At 44.8% G+C, this 17,120-nt stretch overlaps 1 protein-coding gene across 1 annotated transcript in view; it reads right to left on the bottom strand.

The window, feature by feature from the left end:
* The window catches only part of ZNF516 (zinc finger protein 516), a 99,209-nt gene extending 83,338 nt beyond the window's left edge, over window positions 1-15,871 (bottom strand). The window contains exon 1 of the mRNA XM_083881957.1: window positions 15,855-15,871. The gene's annotated coding sequence lies outside the window, so the exon portion shown is untranslated. The remainder of the gene's footprint in view (window positions 1-15,854) is intronic.
* Between the last annotated feature and the right edge of the window lie 1,249 nt (window positions 15,872-17,120).

The following is a 17,120-nucleotide window of genomic DNA, read 5'->3' as shown; positions in this document are numbered from 1 at the left end:
AAAAATCTGCTCTTTACCAAGACAAGAGAAGCAGAAATAATGAATGACAACAGGATTCTAAAGTCACTCTATTAAACTACATTGTTATCTTTGCATTGAGTTCATCATATACTTACCACTATTCTAGCAAGCATCTTTTTTAACGATACCTAGCTAGGTGTCTTCTGTCATACTTGAGGAACTACAGAAAATAATCTGTTTCTAAAGCCATCATCATGACAATATTGCCTTCACTTTCCCATTACCCAGCAAGGCATGTACCATTTTCTGTTAACAACTGACCTTTTGTTTAAACAAATATATTCAGAGCATGAAGGTCTATGTCCTCCTATATAAAGAGAGAACCAAATTGGCCCAGCCTACACCCCTGAACTCTCCAGGTCAGTGGGTGGAGATGGCAAAGCGTTGAGGAACATCACAAAGGAGGCAAAGGGACAGAAGCATGTCACATTGCACTGCCATAAACATAAAATGCTCCACATCATTATGTGCAGCCAAGGAGGCACTAACACCTACCTACCTACAGGGCTGCTGGTATTCTGTTTGCCTGACTTTAAACAGCATCAGCAACAGACACAAAACCAACTATTTGTTTTTTTCAAATCCTGGCTAGGTAATACCAACACTTTTTTTTTTTTTTTTTTTTTTTTTTTTTTCATGTGTGTGTATGTGCCCGTGCCCAGGCAATGCCAGACTTAGGGCAACTGAGTCATATACCATCATCCTCTGGGGCCAGGCTGGGCCAGCACTGCTAACACTGGCAAACTCCTACTCAAGAGAAAGTGCCCCAAGTCAGCGAGGCTCCTCAGATGAGTAAGAAGTGCTCACTGATGTCAGTGAAGATTACCCAGTGAGGGCTTTGAAGCTGCTATTTTGTAGCGGGGAGGTGTGTGCGTGCACATGCACAGGAGCAGACATGACTCCCTAAAAGCCATGAATTCATCATCAACCTACAAGGCAATATGGCTTACAGAGAAAAGCAGTCAGAAAGTGAGATAATGACCCTATGCCACGACCTCAAGGTAGAAATAAACTGGGCGTAGGCGGTACCTGCCGATACCAGGATTAACATGACTCAGGGAATACAGGGCTGAAAAAAAGTATTCAAGAGACACAAAACAGATGCCATGCCCAGTTCCCTGTCACCTTGCTCCACTTTCTATGCCACAGTGCATATTCAGCACATCTAACGCCAAGCTCTAGTCTCACATATGCTGATGTAAATTTAAATTAACTGACCAAAGTAACTGGAGAAAGCCCACCAAAATGCATAGTAACTGAGCGAGGTTTAGCCTCTGGAGTCAAGTTGATGCAATGATGGAATATGTATCATTTTCTGACCACTGTCTAGAAGAAAATTACAATGCCATTTATGTGTCCACGGGATGTGGCCCCACTTCACTTCCAATTGCACTGATCAGGAAATACGTAAAAGTAAGCTTCATATCTGTGCATATTGACTATGCCACACAGCTCTTACTAATAGGCTGAATTACCAAAACCAGAAAGTTGTTGCTGCTGTTTGCAAAAGGAAAACTATCTTTGCAATGAAAGAGAATTCCATACACAATACTTTTCCCCAAGGAAGAGAGATGTATATTATTATACATTATTATTATATATCTTATACATTATTATAATATATATATTATTATACATTATTTTACCCATGCTATATGGCATGCTAAACCTTTTCCTCCTTGGTCTCTGATCTCTTATGTGACTTTTCCCTACCAGCCCTCTGTTATGGACACAGAGAGGGCCAAAGAACCATCCTAATATTTTTCAGGTAGCTGGCAGGTTTATTTCTGGTATGACCCAGGTATGCAGGCATTCACTACATTTCTAGGCACTCATGCTGTGATACAGAACCAGAGTCCCGCGGTGCTGTTTTCCTGCAAGCCTGGGGCAGGATCAGTTTCTGAGTTTGGAGGAGAGCAGAGGACAATTCCACAGCACCACCACACAGGCAACCTTCAGTACCAGGAAGACTGGCCAAATTTTTGCCTTTTATTATGCATACACATTCAAATGCCAGATGAGGATCAAACACCAAAGTTGGCTTCCCACCACTGTAGTAAAATGCACCGTAAATTCAATTCTAATAACTTATTATTGTGAAGAGGACTGTGATAATTAACAGACATTTATCAGCAGTTAATTTGACAGCAGATATGCTTTGGAGAACTTTAATGACCCCTTAATGGATCCATACAACCACATGTACACAGAGGAGATACAATCAAGTCCTGGAACTTATTCTTACTGTTTGTTTGTACACACCCCAAAACAGCAGCAACACATCATCATTGCTACTGGGTGCCACCATATGACAACAGCTTATAATTATATTCTCTTGATAAATTGTAATCTTCTGTAAGCCTAAACCGCTGACTTTGTGTCAGATTAAAAAAAAAATGCCTGCTGTGTTCCCACACACCTTTACCTGACCATCATGTTGTGGTTTGATGTAGAGCATGATTGCTAGCATAAGGAACTGATCAGAGCTACAGAAGCCTGGAAAAGGGAACTGTTGCAGGTCCTCATTTTATCTCCTGTGTAATGCTAAAAACATAAAGCTACTACTGCTTTTTAAGAGAGCAGAAACATTATACCCAGCAAAAGTCATCAGAGTTAAGGCTGTAATAGTAAAAGTCATGTCTAGAAAATGTGCTTTCAGGACAGATTCATGACAGTATTCACAGAAAAGACAGGGAATGAACAACAGACTTCCCAAGTGCTTTTTCTTCACATGGCTGTTTTTGCTGATCTGAACATGCATCTTTCACAAACCCAGCTAGTCCTAACAAATTCTATTCATTAACAGCAGTTTCTTTTTCAAGGAAGTTTGCTACCAGTGCTAAAAATTAATCAGTCTTAGGTGGCTATTCACATCATGCCTGACATCCTCCCAACCCTTCTATGACAACAGCCTGGTTTCTCAGCACAGCTTCATCCTTCTCACAGGCCCCTTGCAACACCTGGATCACTCCCATTTTCATTCTGAACACAAACCTGCTTCACTTCATATTCCTCCTCCAAAAACTCTCATGCTCAGCATGCCACATCCACCCACTCATTCTAAGTCTCTGCCACCTTCAAGTTTTGAGTGCTGACACCAGCTCAAGTTCAGAAGTGCGCAACAGCCAGGAAAAAGCCAAGATTGCAGAGCAAAGTATGCCTAGGGGACAAGAGACAGGCAAGGGGTCTACAACAAACAGTGATTTCTGCAGTAAAACCGAGTCTTAAGTCCCTTCAAGAAACTACACAGAAGAAAAATTCAGTTACCTCACACACATACAAACATGTGTGCTCAGCCAACCTCCTCTTCTTCTTCTGTTTAGTATCTCCTCTCCATAACCACCACCACTCTAATTTCTCCCAGGGCTCCATGAGATTAAGCAGGACTTCCCATGCAAGGCACCAGACAAAACACCAGGCATCTCCCATATCCTGCTTCTACACAGTTCTGCACACACCCTATCTCATTCTGGTGCTGCTGCAGGATGGCAGAGACCACCCAGTAGACCAGTGCCCCAGGAAATAAAACAAATCTCAGTCAGAGCTCATTAACGCATCCCAGACATCGACATCCAGCAACATCATACAGGGATATCATGACCAGGGGAGCTCTGGACACCACTTCAGCCTCACCACTCATGGAGAAAAGCATCTACCAAAGAGCAATGATTCTTTTACTGCCTCAACTCAGATAACTACAGATTCCTGCCATAGTGATTTCTGATGAAAGACATCCACCTATAAAACTCAGCATTCCTAGGCACAAGAGAAAGTAGTTCTCCACCTTCAACAGTCTTCCTGGACACTCACAGCTCCGCCAAACACCCATTTCCTCCTCCTTATTCCTGTATGATCTTGATACAGTCTTCTTCCTTTAAGGCTGTGTTCAGCTTATCACATTCTGTTTTCTTCCCCTCTAGCTTTTGCTGTGCCTGCTGCTTGCACCAGCTCTTCATCACTTCTGAGCAAAGAGGCAGACACAGATGCCAGCCATGAAATGGCTGAGAAATCTCTACAAGTGAACCAGTTCATATTGCCACAGCTCCGCTATCCCCAACACAAGGTGTAATTACCTTACTTGTGGGTGGAATTACGCAAGGAGTAATTCTGGTTACCTGGTCTACAATAAACTTCACAGAGCTGCTCTAAGATTCCACAAGAATTGAGTTATACTAGGCAAAATCCATTAGACCCTAAGCACATGGGAGGAAAATAGGGAGAACCGTGTGAAGAGCATTTGTATTATTTGTCCACAAAATTATTTTCCTACATTCACATACTGTGATACCTACAGATATTTTCTTTCTAAAAGAAGATTCAAGTTCAAAACTTCATTTTGCATATTAGAATGAGAAACTGAGATTTCAGCCCTTCAAATATTGCAATCTTCTTTAAAGTGCAAAATACAATGAATAAAGCAAAATAAACCGGGTCTTTAAAAAAACAAAAATCTGTCTCATGTCTAGCATGTTCTTAGATGACAGACTCTCAACTCTCATCATCTTGTCCTTTTTCTTACATGCCAAAGAGAGTTTAGTTTAAAAGATAGTGTTCTTCTTCCATGGTGATCACAGATGACAGAGATTGTACCAAGTGATGAGGTTTTTCTCCTGTTCAGAGGAAGTACCAACTCAGAGGGCAGCACTCCCAATCCCACTGAGCCATCAGGACAGCTTTAAGCTCCCTACACACTCCAGAGTATCCTGTGCTGGAGTGCAAACTGAACTGCAGGAGAGAAGCCTTGAACCAAAACTCAGACAATTTTCTTGACCCTGTCACTGCCCTGGGCTGCTCATCGTTCATCAAGTCCATTATGCTCTCTCTCCCATCCTCCAGGAGGACAAAACTCACAGTACAGCCACACTAAGCAGGTAACTATCTGTCTCCCTCTCCAGTCTTGATCCTTGGATATCAGTCTTAGAACCTGCAGGAAGCTCTCTGCTAGAACAGAAGACCTAGTCTTAGAAGGGTGAGGAATTAGCTTGACATCTTCCATTGACATCAAAAGGTCCCCATTTCCTTCCCTTTTGCTGGCCTGCCAGATCAGCCAGTCCTCAGAGGATTCCTTTTAAGCTTGTATCTTCCACTCCTTAAACAAACCAAGTCAGCATTCTTGAACTTCTTGTTCTCTCCCTTATCTTCCGTCAGAGCCAAGGACACAAAAACAATTATGGGTCTCTCCACCAATCTTGTACAGTGCTCTACATCTAGCTAAAAAGTTGCAGAAATGTTCACCTGCTATTTCATTACATTTGACTAAGCAAGTATTGAAAAGCAAAATATATGTTACTACGTTATCTCAAGCTGTACATCAGGACAAGGTAGCAAAGAGTGTGAAAGTCACAGCATCTCCTGAACTAGGTAGCAGAAGATAACAGTAATATCTAAAGAGTTCCATCATGGGTGTCATCTTTCTATGAGGACTCAGAGGGAATGCCCTGGTTTGCAACTCTATTCCTAGCTCAGAAGACTATGTGTGATCTGCAATAAACAGGTGGCAATTAAAGGACTTTGTTATGCAGAGGTACACACAGTTTGTTTGCAGTTTAGAACAGGACACAAAAGCCATCAGTCTATTGCACAGACTACACATCATACACATTGTTGTCAGTACGAAATGCCCTGGGTTCTGCACCGAAACAAGAGACACAACAATAGGCAATTCAGGAGCAGGCATTAAAAAATTTCTTAGTGGCCTGCAGGAATTCCAGAGATTACTGTTCTGTACCATTTTTCAGACTTTTAGCATGCTAAACCATCCCTTTACAATACCCCATCTCCTTAGACATCTACTTCAAAATGTAAGATTCTGATGGGAAAGGCTACCCACAATCGAGAAACCAGTTTTGAGTTCCAGACACCCTCTTAAATTTATGAAACTTTGAAGTGAAATATTACCAATCCTTGCCTTTTGCGCTGCTTACTTTTGTGATGGCAACCTATAATCCCTAATCAACCTAGAAAATAAATGACCGATAAACCAATCTGCTTGTAACCCCATTAACAGATTCTGGCTTCAGTATCAACAGGGTAATTTGCTGAGACTATTTTTAATCCCAACTGCTAAACCATTAATCCCACAATTTCCACATCGTATTTCCACCACCCCCCAAATTTACTCAAGGTAACCGACAATTTTGCGACTCATTAAAAAGCAGATAAATAAATAACATTTGCAAATATACACCTCCTGGCACTGGAGAACTGACAGACTCCGATTACTTGGTTGATCCCGTTAAAGCCATTACTTTCTAATTGGAAAGAGTCATTCAGAAGCAAAGCTGTGTGTCTGGCATGTCACTTGACACCTGGTATGTACCGCTCATGATAAAATGAACCCTCCAATATGCTTGCCACAATGAAAAGTAATGGGTTATTTCATCATACCACTGATAGTCACAGCTCTCTACTAAAATCTGTTCTAATTTAATGGGACCAAGGTTATCAACATAAATTGTCATGTTTTCTCAAACTGGCATTAAAATATTCTCCAACTATCATTATTAATGTCAATATAAATTATGCATTGAAGATCACAGCATTCATTACTAAGGTAAAATTTATCTGGAGGGAAAGAAAAAAAAAAAAGACAAACAGAGCAAATCTAATTAAAGTAAGTATTTATAGATTTCATACAGCTCTTCTCTTTAGTGATGAAAACCCTCCTTTAAAAAAGGTTTTAAAATAAGCATTCACAGGGCCATCAAAAACAGTACCAAGAAAGCATTGTGTTAATCAGCTAAAGGTACAGTTACACACACAGGATGCTGCAAAGGGACTGATGTGATAATACAGGAGCCTGGTAGTTTATCCAAGGACATATCAACATGGTAGCACAAGAATCTGGAAGACAGACCCTTGGTTTCACGTAAGCAGCTACACACAGGAGGAAGAGCTATATTTAGTGTTGGAAGGGTGGTGTTTAATGCTCCTTTCAACTTCTATAAATTACAACATCAGCCATTCCTAATTGGTATACATTAGCATTCAAACACCACGTTGAAATTAGAAGCTTAGCAGTTTTTTGGTACACTTATAGACACTTCATACAAACACATGAATAACCTTGTCGAAACATTTTAGAGTCCCAAGGTTAAAAGAAATTACTTTAAGAGACAGATGGTGAGCAACTGGTACCTCAGTGAGAAGTGCCACCGACTTTTGAAAGTTCTCACGCAACACACCGTATGGGGCTAACTCCTGTTTACTGCACACTTTGGGACTTTGCAGTAGAGCCCCATCTCCTGAAACCCCAAAGATGTGCATAGATAGGATGGCACAGGGGAAAGAAAGCCTAAAAATACAACTCCCAAGGAAATCCAAATCCAAAGGGAAAATAAGATATCTTATTTCCCTAATTGCATAGTTTAAGTCAGTCCTTAAGTCGCCTGATTCGTAGTTTTATCATACTTGTGGCTGCCAATACCGGTACCAGCTCACCAATACAGGTGCCTCAGAGTCTACCACAAAGGAAAGCAGAATGCATCCATTAAAACAGACAACTAAGCAACCTCTGTGTAAAGACTGGTGCATGAGGTGGGGGAGAGAAAGACTTTGCAAGCACACACTGAACCATCAAAGGAGCAGCTCTAGTTTCAGCCAGCAGACTGTAACACCTCGCCCCGCAATCCTTTACAACACACCGTGTCACTGGCTATTGTTCATAACTCTTCCTGCAAACCATTTCAACATTCAGAGAATGACTATTTCTTAAGGAAATTATTTCAGAAGGGAAAAATATTGCTTACTCATGAACCTGGTATCATTGTAACAATGAGGCAAAACAGCTACACAGACAATTACATTGCACAATACTAAATGCATCTTTTATTGTACTAGATTTCAGAAAAAGAACATTCTGAAACACTGAAATAAATCAGAGAATAAATGTGACTTCTTGTCAGCTCATACAATATGGGTTAAATGCTACCATATGGTGAGTGCGCACACGTTACCCTTTTAAAAACAAAGAACATGGCTAATTTCATTTCCAAATCTATTTTTAAATAACTAAACGTGAGGATTTTAAAATTAGGCTACAATTGTGACTAGAACACCTCAATTTCCATCGGCTTCTCTCCCTCTTTCTTTGCTGAAAACTAACACCACTTCCCTGTTCACCATCTTTTTAAAAAAGACAAGGAAAAATTACTATTCAGTCAGCTTTATCCCCATAATAAGCCAACATTAAGCATTTCTATGCAGTGTAAAAATAGTGACGAGCCAACTCACCGTTCTTCCTTTATTTTACCTGCAGGAAAAGCAAAGCATGCGTGCGTGTGTCTGTGTGTGTGTGTGCAGTACGTTAAAACTCAATGACACACGATCCGGTTTTCAGCAAACACTCACAACAGGACCTGCCTGACAGACAGAGCTCTCATTCTCTCTGCACCCCCCAGCATGTACTGAGACCGTTTCAGTACACTCCCAGCCAAAAAAAGAACAACAAAAAAAAAGAACCAAAGGAAACATGTATGAAACACACACAGGGTAGCTGAAGTGGATGCTGTTGGTTTGAAAATTGTCTGTCTAGCCTCTGTGCTATTTGTTTTTATCATTATACTATAAATGAAACATGTCAGGAGTCTAAAAATAGCTACAAATTGTAATTACATATGCTTTGTAGTTTTTATTTTACTTTGAAAAGCAGATTAAAAGCTAGATCATTTTAGAAACTGGCCTTAAAGATTTAGGGAGCCACAAAATTCTTCTACTTTGCAATTTGAAGTACTCTGCTGGAAAGCATTTCCTTTGGGACATAAATATGACAGCCCCAACATGGAGAAGCAAGCTCCCAACACCACACAGTGAGATGGCAAGAAAGAAAAGGGAGAAGAGTAGACAAAGGAAAAAGTAATTTCTTAGAGATTCTAAGGGTGCCCTGATTACGGATGTAATACTATAAGCTTTAATTAGGAGCTAAGTGCTGTGTGCTAAATTCATCCCCACATCCAGTGCTATAAATTCAGAGTCACCCTACTAAAGTTACCTTGGGTTTACCGCAACGGTACAACAGTAATGCCAGGCCTACAGCTTCTGCAACGGCCCATAATGAAATGTGGATTTTGTTGAACAAGCGTTAAGCGACACAATATCCTGCTGATAAAAATTTAATTCTTTTCCATAAGCAATCACTTAAATGAAAGGTTAGCAAAAATGAATTTTAAGTACTCCTCAGAAGATAAGAAGTCTTGAATCCACAGAAAAGAGCCTCTGTTCAAGCCATGACGTGAAACAGTTTCACAGACCAGAGTCTTCAGCAGCCCTTGCCCTGGTGTCCCTGTTAGCTCACAACTTGGGAGTGGTAAATAAGCAGCTTATCTTACAGCAGATGTGTGCTACTGCTATGAGACCTGCTAGAATTTATTAGGCAATAAACAGTTTGGTAGCAAGTTATGAGATGCAAGTTCTGTCCATCCGCACGCTAATTTAATCTCGGCTTAATGCCCCGCATTCATTTGCACAAGCGCCGTTGCCGTAATGCAGTTTCAGGAATGCAAGGAGAAACTGCTAACACCAAGTGTGTAACAACGCTGATGGGCCTCTGCAGATAACCGAGGATGTAAACAACATCAAAAAATGAACAACCAGCCTTGAGTAATCATCACACCAAAAAAAAAGAGAGCTCACTGGCTTCAAATGGCAAAGCAGGTTCAGCAGATCAAGAGACCAAACATTTGCTGACTAACAGTTAGGTAATGAAAGTAAACATTAGTAATGAAGTCATCATCCTAATGAAAGCCGTGGCAGTGTTAACTACCTGGACCATAATCCACTTGCATGCGGGCTCACTAACATAATATTTACTACAATCGTTCCTGCTGGAAAAGGAAAGGAAGTTTCATTTACTTTTAACGCAGAAGTGACAACCAAGAAATATTGCTATCTGTAAAGTCATTCTAACTCCCAAGCACTGTATAGAGTTTCTGTGCAGTTACAGTGGGTAACTGAAAAACAGAATTTTGCCTTCAGTGTCTGAGTCAGAACAGCTTTATCCTAGCACTGAAGTGTATAAATATTTGCAGTATGTAAGATGTCTGCTTTGAAAAAGCAATGTTGCTCCAAGTTTCAAATATTTATATTGCAGATATCTAATCAAATAAATGTGACTTTTTTTTTCCTGGGTTGGTTTTTTGGGGGGTTTGTTTTTTGTTTTTTGGTTGTTTGTTTTTGGGGGTTTTTTTTGCCACACTCTGATTAGGTATCTGGATTAAGTTTATGGCTAGAGGGAAAAAAAATAGTAAGTTTTAGTTGATTAACTGCCAATATAATTAAGGATTTCAGATACATATACAGAAACTGTAATTCCACCCAGAATCACCTTCATGCAACTCCCGGTGGTCAATGGGAGTGGAAAGGCTGCTTGAATGGGTCAGCAGTGGATTCACAAGCTACAAGTCAATTTTTAGGATGGCTGTACATGCTCTTATCCAACTAAAGAACAGCACATGGTTGTGAAAAACAGTTGTAGGTCCATTTCTCCTTTCTGTGCAGAAATCCAGTGCCCATTCAGTCTTAAAAGATACGTATCTACAAATTCATACTTCGTGTCTCAAAAACTTCAACAGGCACTTTTCTTGTGAAATTTGCAAGCTTAGACAAGTTGCCTCCTGCAAAATGCAATCACTTTGCATTTCAGCTTTCTATTTTGATGACTTTAAGAAACAGTATATAGCCAAACCCAGATTTCCAGTTTAAGGACATATATACAGACTTTATCACTGGTCTCAACAAAAGCTTATGCACTAGATCATTCTGCATACTGCATGTAATCTCAGAGAAGTCCCGGAAGTTCTTGGCACAAACTGAAGTCTTCACAGAAGGCCTTTCAAAGCTGACAGGTTTTGGATCATACTAAATATAGATACCCTTCATTACATGGGACCTCAGCATAAAACTCATCAGATCTTAATCACAGAGAATGACTGACAGAAACTATAGATAACTATAGTTATAGGTACCTATAGACAGATAATACTTATTGGTAATTATAACTATATATATATATAATGATATAAGATGATAGTTATAGGTAACTAAAGGTAACTGTTGAAGTCACTTGCACACAAAGACCTTAACAAAAAAGTCCAACTAAATAGACTGCCAAAGTTCTCAAGAGTTGGTGATTACACCATTTCCATGAGGATACTCTTCCAGAACTGCCTCTCTGGTGTGCACCCCACAGCAGGGTGCATTTTAAAGGTTATGCATTTTTCAGTCAACTGAAACCAATAGCCCAGCTTCTGAAGGTGATCTGTAAGATGTTAAGACATAAATATCCTCCTTTGCTAAAATGAGGATCAATTCAACAGGGAGAGATTCAAAACAATGGCATAATCATTTTCAACCCCTTCAATGAATGCTTCTGTACTGATAATTGCTATTATTAAATCTTGGTGACAGCACAGTACTATGACCAATTTTAAAATCACACAAGGAACCTAATTTTTAAAGTAAATACATTAGTCATTGCCACAGGAAAACTTTAATCTACAAAACGTTGCTCCATTCTAGGCAGATAGAGTTACTGAGGTCACTTGCAAGCAACGGTAGGTAGATTTCACCCTAGTGATGTAAACTCTTTTCTATGATGCAGAGAAAAAGTCGTTCGCATTCATGGAGAGACTAATACCAGTTTGTTTGGTACAACTTTAGAAAGTTGTGCTAAGCTCAGATAGGTGCCATGCTAAGCTCAGACAGGTGCCCTGCTAACAAAGAGCACTCCTCTCTTTAAACATGTTTTAGATCACTCCTTAGGACAATGTTATTCTCACTGATGCTTTATTTTTTTTTTTTCTCTCCTTTTTGTAAGCATTATCTTTGCATATTAATCTAACAGTTTAGAGGAATGGCTATTGTTCACACAGACTCCACAGTACTTATTACTAACTAGGTGTCACTTCAACACCACTCAGTTTTATAGGAACTAAAGGCTTGAAAACAAAACCCAGGCAAGAATTTTTAGCGACAGCTAAAAACCACTTTACACCAGGAGCTAGTAAAGGTGTGTTTGTGCCAGTAACACAGAGCTCCACGAAAATGACTTTATTATACAGAGCTCGCTCAAGATGGCTATGGCAGCCACCCTTGTGAAACTAATGTCTCCTGGAATACCTGCACCTTGATACTAATTACACCACATGCAACTTCAGCTTCCAGGTTCAACAGGGGGAAGCTCCAAAAACCACTATGCCCACCCTGGTGGGGTGCACAGAGTAGCAGATGACCAGGCTGATGATTGTGGGTTTGCTGTGACAAAAGTGAAGGACACTTTGGCAGAAAAACAAAGCAACAACATTCACTGACAGACAACTCATCCCCCGCCAGCTGCCACAGACAAAACTACTGGAGCAAAACTACCAACATACTCCCCACTGAGATGAAACTTTTGCTCCCATCACCAACACCCCTCCCTGGCACTGCTTCCCCACAAAACAGCCAACACCTCTTCCAGTACAGTTATCTTCTGCCCACTGGCAGCAGCCAGCCTGGGGGGCAAGCATATGGAGGCCTCACTAGAGAAGCCCCACATGCACTACAACCCACACCTGCCCATGGGACGCAGCCACGGACATGGGGGCATGAGCACACACATGCACCTGTGCTCCCATGAAGCTTTCCCCCACCCCACAGCCATGTGAGCTTCACTGTGCTGTGTGACAGCAGGACACACAGGCACACACATCTGACTCCCATGCAGCAATGCAACATACCCATCCCTGCCCTGCATCTGTGCACACACTCCTGTCCACCTGTGGAACGCCCCTCCCAGCCTTGCATGCCCCTGTCCCCAGCATCCAGCCCCCAGCATGTACAGGTACACGCTGCCCCCAGCCCCATCCACCTATCCCTTCATGGAGCTAAGGGGAGGCAGCTGAAAGTCACTGTCCTGCCACAGGGTCAGCATCCTCCTGCTTGCTCCAGGACACACAGGGCCTTAAAACACTGCTGGAAAGCAATGCTCAAAATTTAGGACACACAGCACATCTTACAAAATAAAACTCTCAGCCATCATCCCATCCACACACCATGCCCAGGGATGGGGGCACAAGGGAGACCTGACAGAAGATTTTGAAAAAGACTCCCTCTCCCAAATCAAATTCAACCCATGTTATGCCACTCAGCTTTTGCTTAAAATTACGCTTTTTGGGTTTTTTTTTCGGGGGAGGGGGGTTGTGGGGGGAGAATCCAACGAAATACACGGTTGCCAAGTCGAGTTAATGAAAAACCCTTTGGCTGTTAACTCATTTAGTGCAGCAAGCATGAAATACAGTCGGTGGCACGGGGCCAAAGCGCCGCGGCCTTTGCCGGGCGGGGACTGGGACCCTCCCCGGGCCTGGGGGGCCGGCCCTGAGCACCCGGCCACCCGCTCTGGGGACACTCCAGAAACCGGGGAGTCATCCTCAAAATAATAAAAATATTAAAATAAACCCCACAAAAATCAAAATATCGATGGCCCTGCCAATGGCCCGAGGAGCTTCTTCATAGAGGCGCTTTTGCACCCACTTCCAAAAAACAGCCGGATCCCAGCGCTGTGGGAGAACGGCGAGGGGACAGCAGGGACCAGGCCGGGCCGGGGCTGCGCTCCGGGCAGGGCAGGGCAGGGCAGGGCAGCAGGAAGACCGCAGGAGGCGGCGGCACGGCGGCTCCCCGTCCCACCCCGACACCCCGGGGCCGAGCGGGGCCGGGCGGGCGGTGGCGGGGCGGGCCCGAGGGCTGAGGCCGCCCCGGTGAGGCGGGGCCGCGGGCGGGGGCTCGGCTCGGCTCCCCAGCCCCCTCACCGCGGCACCCCCGCGGCCTCCCCGCCCAGGAAACTTCTCCGCTGGCCGGGAGAGTTGGGCTCCCCGGCCGGGAGACGCTGGGTGCGAGGGGGGGAGCGCCCGGCCATGGGGAGCGAGGGGAGGAGGAGAGAGAGAGAGAGAGTTGCGCCTCTCCCCAAAAAGGGACTTTGACCCCGCACCGCTCTCCGCCGGACCGCGAATCACATATTTTTATCGCAGGTCGGATCCTAACGCACGTCGACACAGCGTCTAATTTATGAACTCATCAGCCTAATTTCATTATTTAATCATGCGCCCAGCAATCGTGTTTCCTTAAGAAAGGACTGACCTATTTTTGGCTGGAGATAAACGATCATGTTAACAGATGTTAATCTTGTAATCTGTTTTTCCTGTAAGCACTTCGCATACCCGCGTTTCAGACATTTAAAAAAAAAAAAAAAATTAAAAAATCTTTGCCCGAACGACTTGACGTCACGATTCAGTTCTTATTTAAAAAAAAAAAAAAAAATCTCGCAGTGGTTTCAAAGACATTAAATCTTTTTTCACTTTATAAATGCTGATTTGTTCTGCCTCAACTCCCACAGGCTTTTATTTGCATTTCAAATTCCACAGGTTACACCAGTCGTCTTTTCAGAAAATGTGCACCAACAATAAGGCAGCAAATGGGGGGCAGGGAGGGAGGGGGGGAACCCTGCATCTGGATTAAATAAAGAACAGAATTAATGTTTCGAAAATAGCCCGAGCAAGATGATATTTGCACGTCCAGTGCCCGGGCGCCCCGGTGTGCACAGGGCACTGTAAGGGACCAGTGTGGGCACACACAATGCGCCTTCCCCGCCGGAGCCCGGCTGTGCCGGCAGATTGTTACCGCTCCCAATAAATAAATAAATGCTGCCGACTCCAAACCGACACTTTTCGCCTTAAAACACCGGGTTTGTCTCCAGCGGTTGATCGCGGGGGTTGGCTGGTTTGGGGGGATAAACAAGGGGCGGCTGTCATGCTGCACACGCCTCTGCACACGCACTGCCAGGGCCAGCACCCCACCTTCCTCCCTCCCTGCAAAGTTCACCCATCCAAACTTTCCCCAACTTGCCCGAGTGCCTAATTCGCATTGGGATCGCGGCTCGGCGCTATGCTAATGATCACCCAAGATAGTAATGGGGGGAGGGAGGGAGGGAGGGACGAGGAGGAGGAAAGCTTTTATAGCAGAAAATGTCTGGAACTGCATTATTTCTATTCTTCTTTTCTCTCCCTTCTTATCTCTCTCTCTTCCCTCCTTTCGACCCCCCCCCCCCCTTTTTTTTTTTTTTTTTTTTTTTTTTTTTTTTTTTTTTTTTTAACGTGTACATTAAACTCCCTGCCTCCCTCCCCCACCCACCCCAGCCGCATCAAACGGGCTATTTTTCCTCTTCTGGAAATAATCGCTACGGAGACATTGTCCTCCGAGTCCTCCTCGCTGTCTATATGTGAATAATTGTTTTCTCCGCCCGCCCGCCCCCAACTTCCTTTGATAAACTGTGCACTTCTGTAACGGGGATCACGCAGCGACCCCCTGCCCAGGGAGCGACTGGCAGAGAGGGGGACACAGGGACACAGCCCCGCATCGGGCATCCCACACACACACACACACACACGGGATCGGTGTCAGCGGGGCTGGGGAAAGGGGGAACCACCGCTGTTAATGACTGGAGTGGCGACCGGGGGCTCCGCGACCCATCACCCGCCTCCTCCAGCCGCAGCTTTTTACTTTAAAGTGCGGCAATTTGTTCTTTGTCTCTTAATGGATTAATATCGCCGTCCGCCCCCCCCGCACGCCCCTGAGGGAGCGTACAAAGCCAAAAGGCTCCCCCACCCCCCGGCACCACCACTGCAGCAAACCCGACCTCCTCCTCCTCCTCCTCCTCCTCGCCCAACAGCGCAAAGTTACCATTTTGGAGCCGCTCCGATGGCCGGGGGGACAGTCCCCGTACCCGGGGGGGAGGCGCGAAGTTGAGGGGTGTTTTTTCCCCCCAGGGGCACAGCCCGAGGTCCCCCCGCCCCGCCGCCCCTCACCTCCTGCGCGGCGTTCGGGGAAGGGCGCGCCGAGCCGCGCTGAAGGTGAAACCACGCGCCGCATGCGAGCGGCGCCGCGCTGCGCGCACACACGCACACACACACAGAGACACACACACCAGACACACACACACACACACACATGATCCGCCGAGCGCCTCCGCGGCCGGCCCCCGCCGCGCCCCGCGCCCGCGCACCGCCCCCGCCGCGCCCCGCCCGCCCCGCCCGCCAGAGCCGCCGCTGGTGTGGCCGGTGCCGGGCCCGCCGCACAGCGCTCACCACCGCGGGGACCGACCATTGTCTGCGCCGCGGGGAAAAGTTGGGGCGCGGGGGCCCCGCGTTGTGCGGGCGCGGAGCGGTGAGTGCTGCTCCTCCTGCCCACCACCGCCCCGCTTCCCACGTACCGCCTGCGCTGCCAGAGGTGCGGGCTGCAGCTGCCCCAGATGCATTTCTATGAGAAACTTTATTTTTTTTGCATTTTCTTTTCTTTTTTTTTTTTTTTTTTTGGGGGGGGGGGCGCGCGAATTCCGCTGGTAAAATATTTATGGATCTATTTAAATGCGCAGAAACAACAACATTAAAGTCCTCAATCAAGATCAAAGAGGAATACTGTTCAACAGCCACGCTGGGGAAGTTGAAAGACCTCCGAACAAATCAATCTGCCATATGGCTATAGAAAGAAAAAAAAAAAAAAAAAAAAGAAAACAAGAAAAAAAAAAAAACACGCCCCCCCCCCCCCCCCCCCCTTCCTATGGCTGAAAAGTTCAATTCTTGTTTTCCTGCCTGTTTGCGAAGCTGTTTAATCACGCCAAATCTGTGTGTGCCACAGGCGAGGGGAGTGTGTTTAGTCTATGGCTGGGAAGCCTAATTCAGCGCTCCGTACTAGACATCAAGGGTGTGGATGGAGCCTTTTTTTTTTTTCTTTTTTTTTTTTCTTTCTTTCTTTGTCTCGTAATGTGCGATGACGTACGATTGACACGGAGCACTTTTGGCGGAGGGACGGTGTTATCTCGCCGCCCCGGGCCGGCAGAACCCCATCACCCCGGGCACCCGGCTCTGAGCTCCCACCGGGGTCCCCCCGGCCCGGCCCGGCCCAGCCCTTCTTGGGGCGCCCTCCCTCCTCCCTCCTGCACTTGGGACCGCGAACTGCTCCGGCAATGAGGAGAGAACAAAATTGGGGCGGGGGGAGGCTTTAAATCCTGCCCTTTCCAGCGCTTATTACAAGAACCCTCGGAATAAAGGGAAGGGGTGGGGGTGGGAGGCAGC

This window comes from Zosterops lateralis, assembly GCF_965231275.1.
Source record: "Zosterops lateralis genome assembly, chromosome: 1".
In the NCBI taxonomy this organism is placed as follows: domain Eukaryota; kingdom Metazoa; phylum Chordata; class Aves; order Passeriformes; family Zosteropidae; genus Zosterops; species Zosterops lateralis.
Note: the sequence above shows the minus strand (reverse complement) of the source record. Positions and strands in the feature narration are given on the sequence as shown.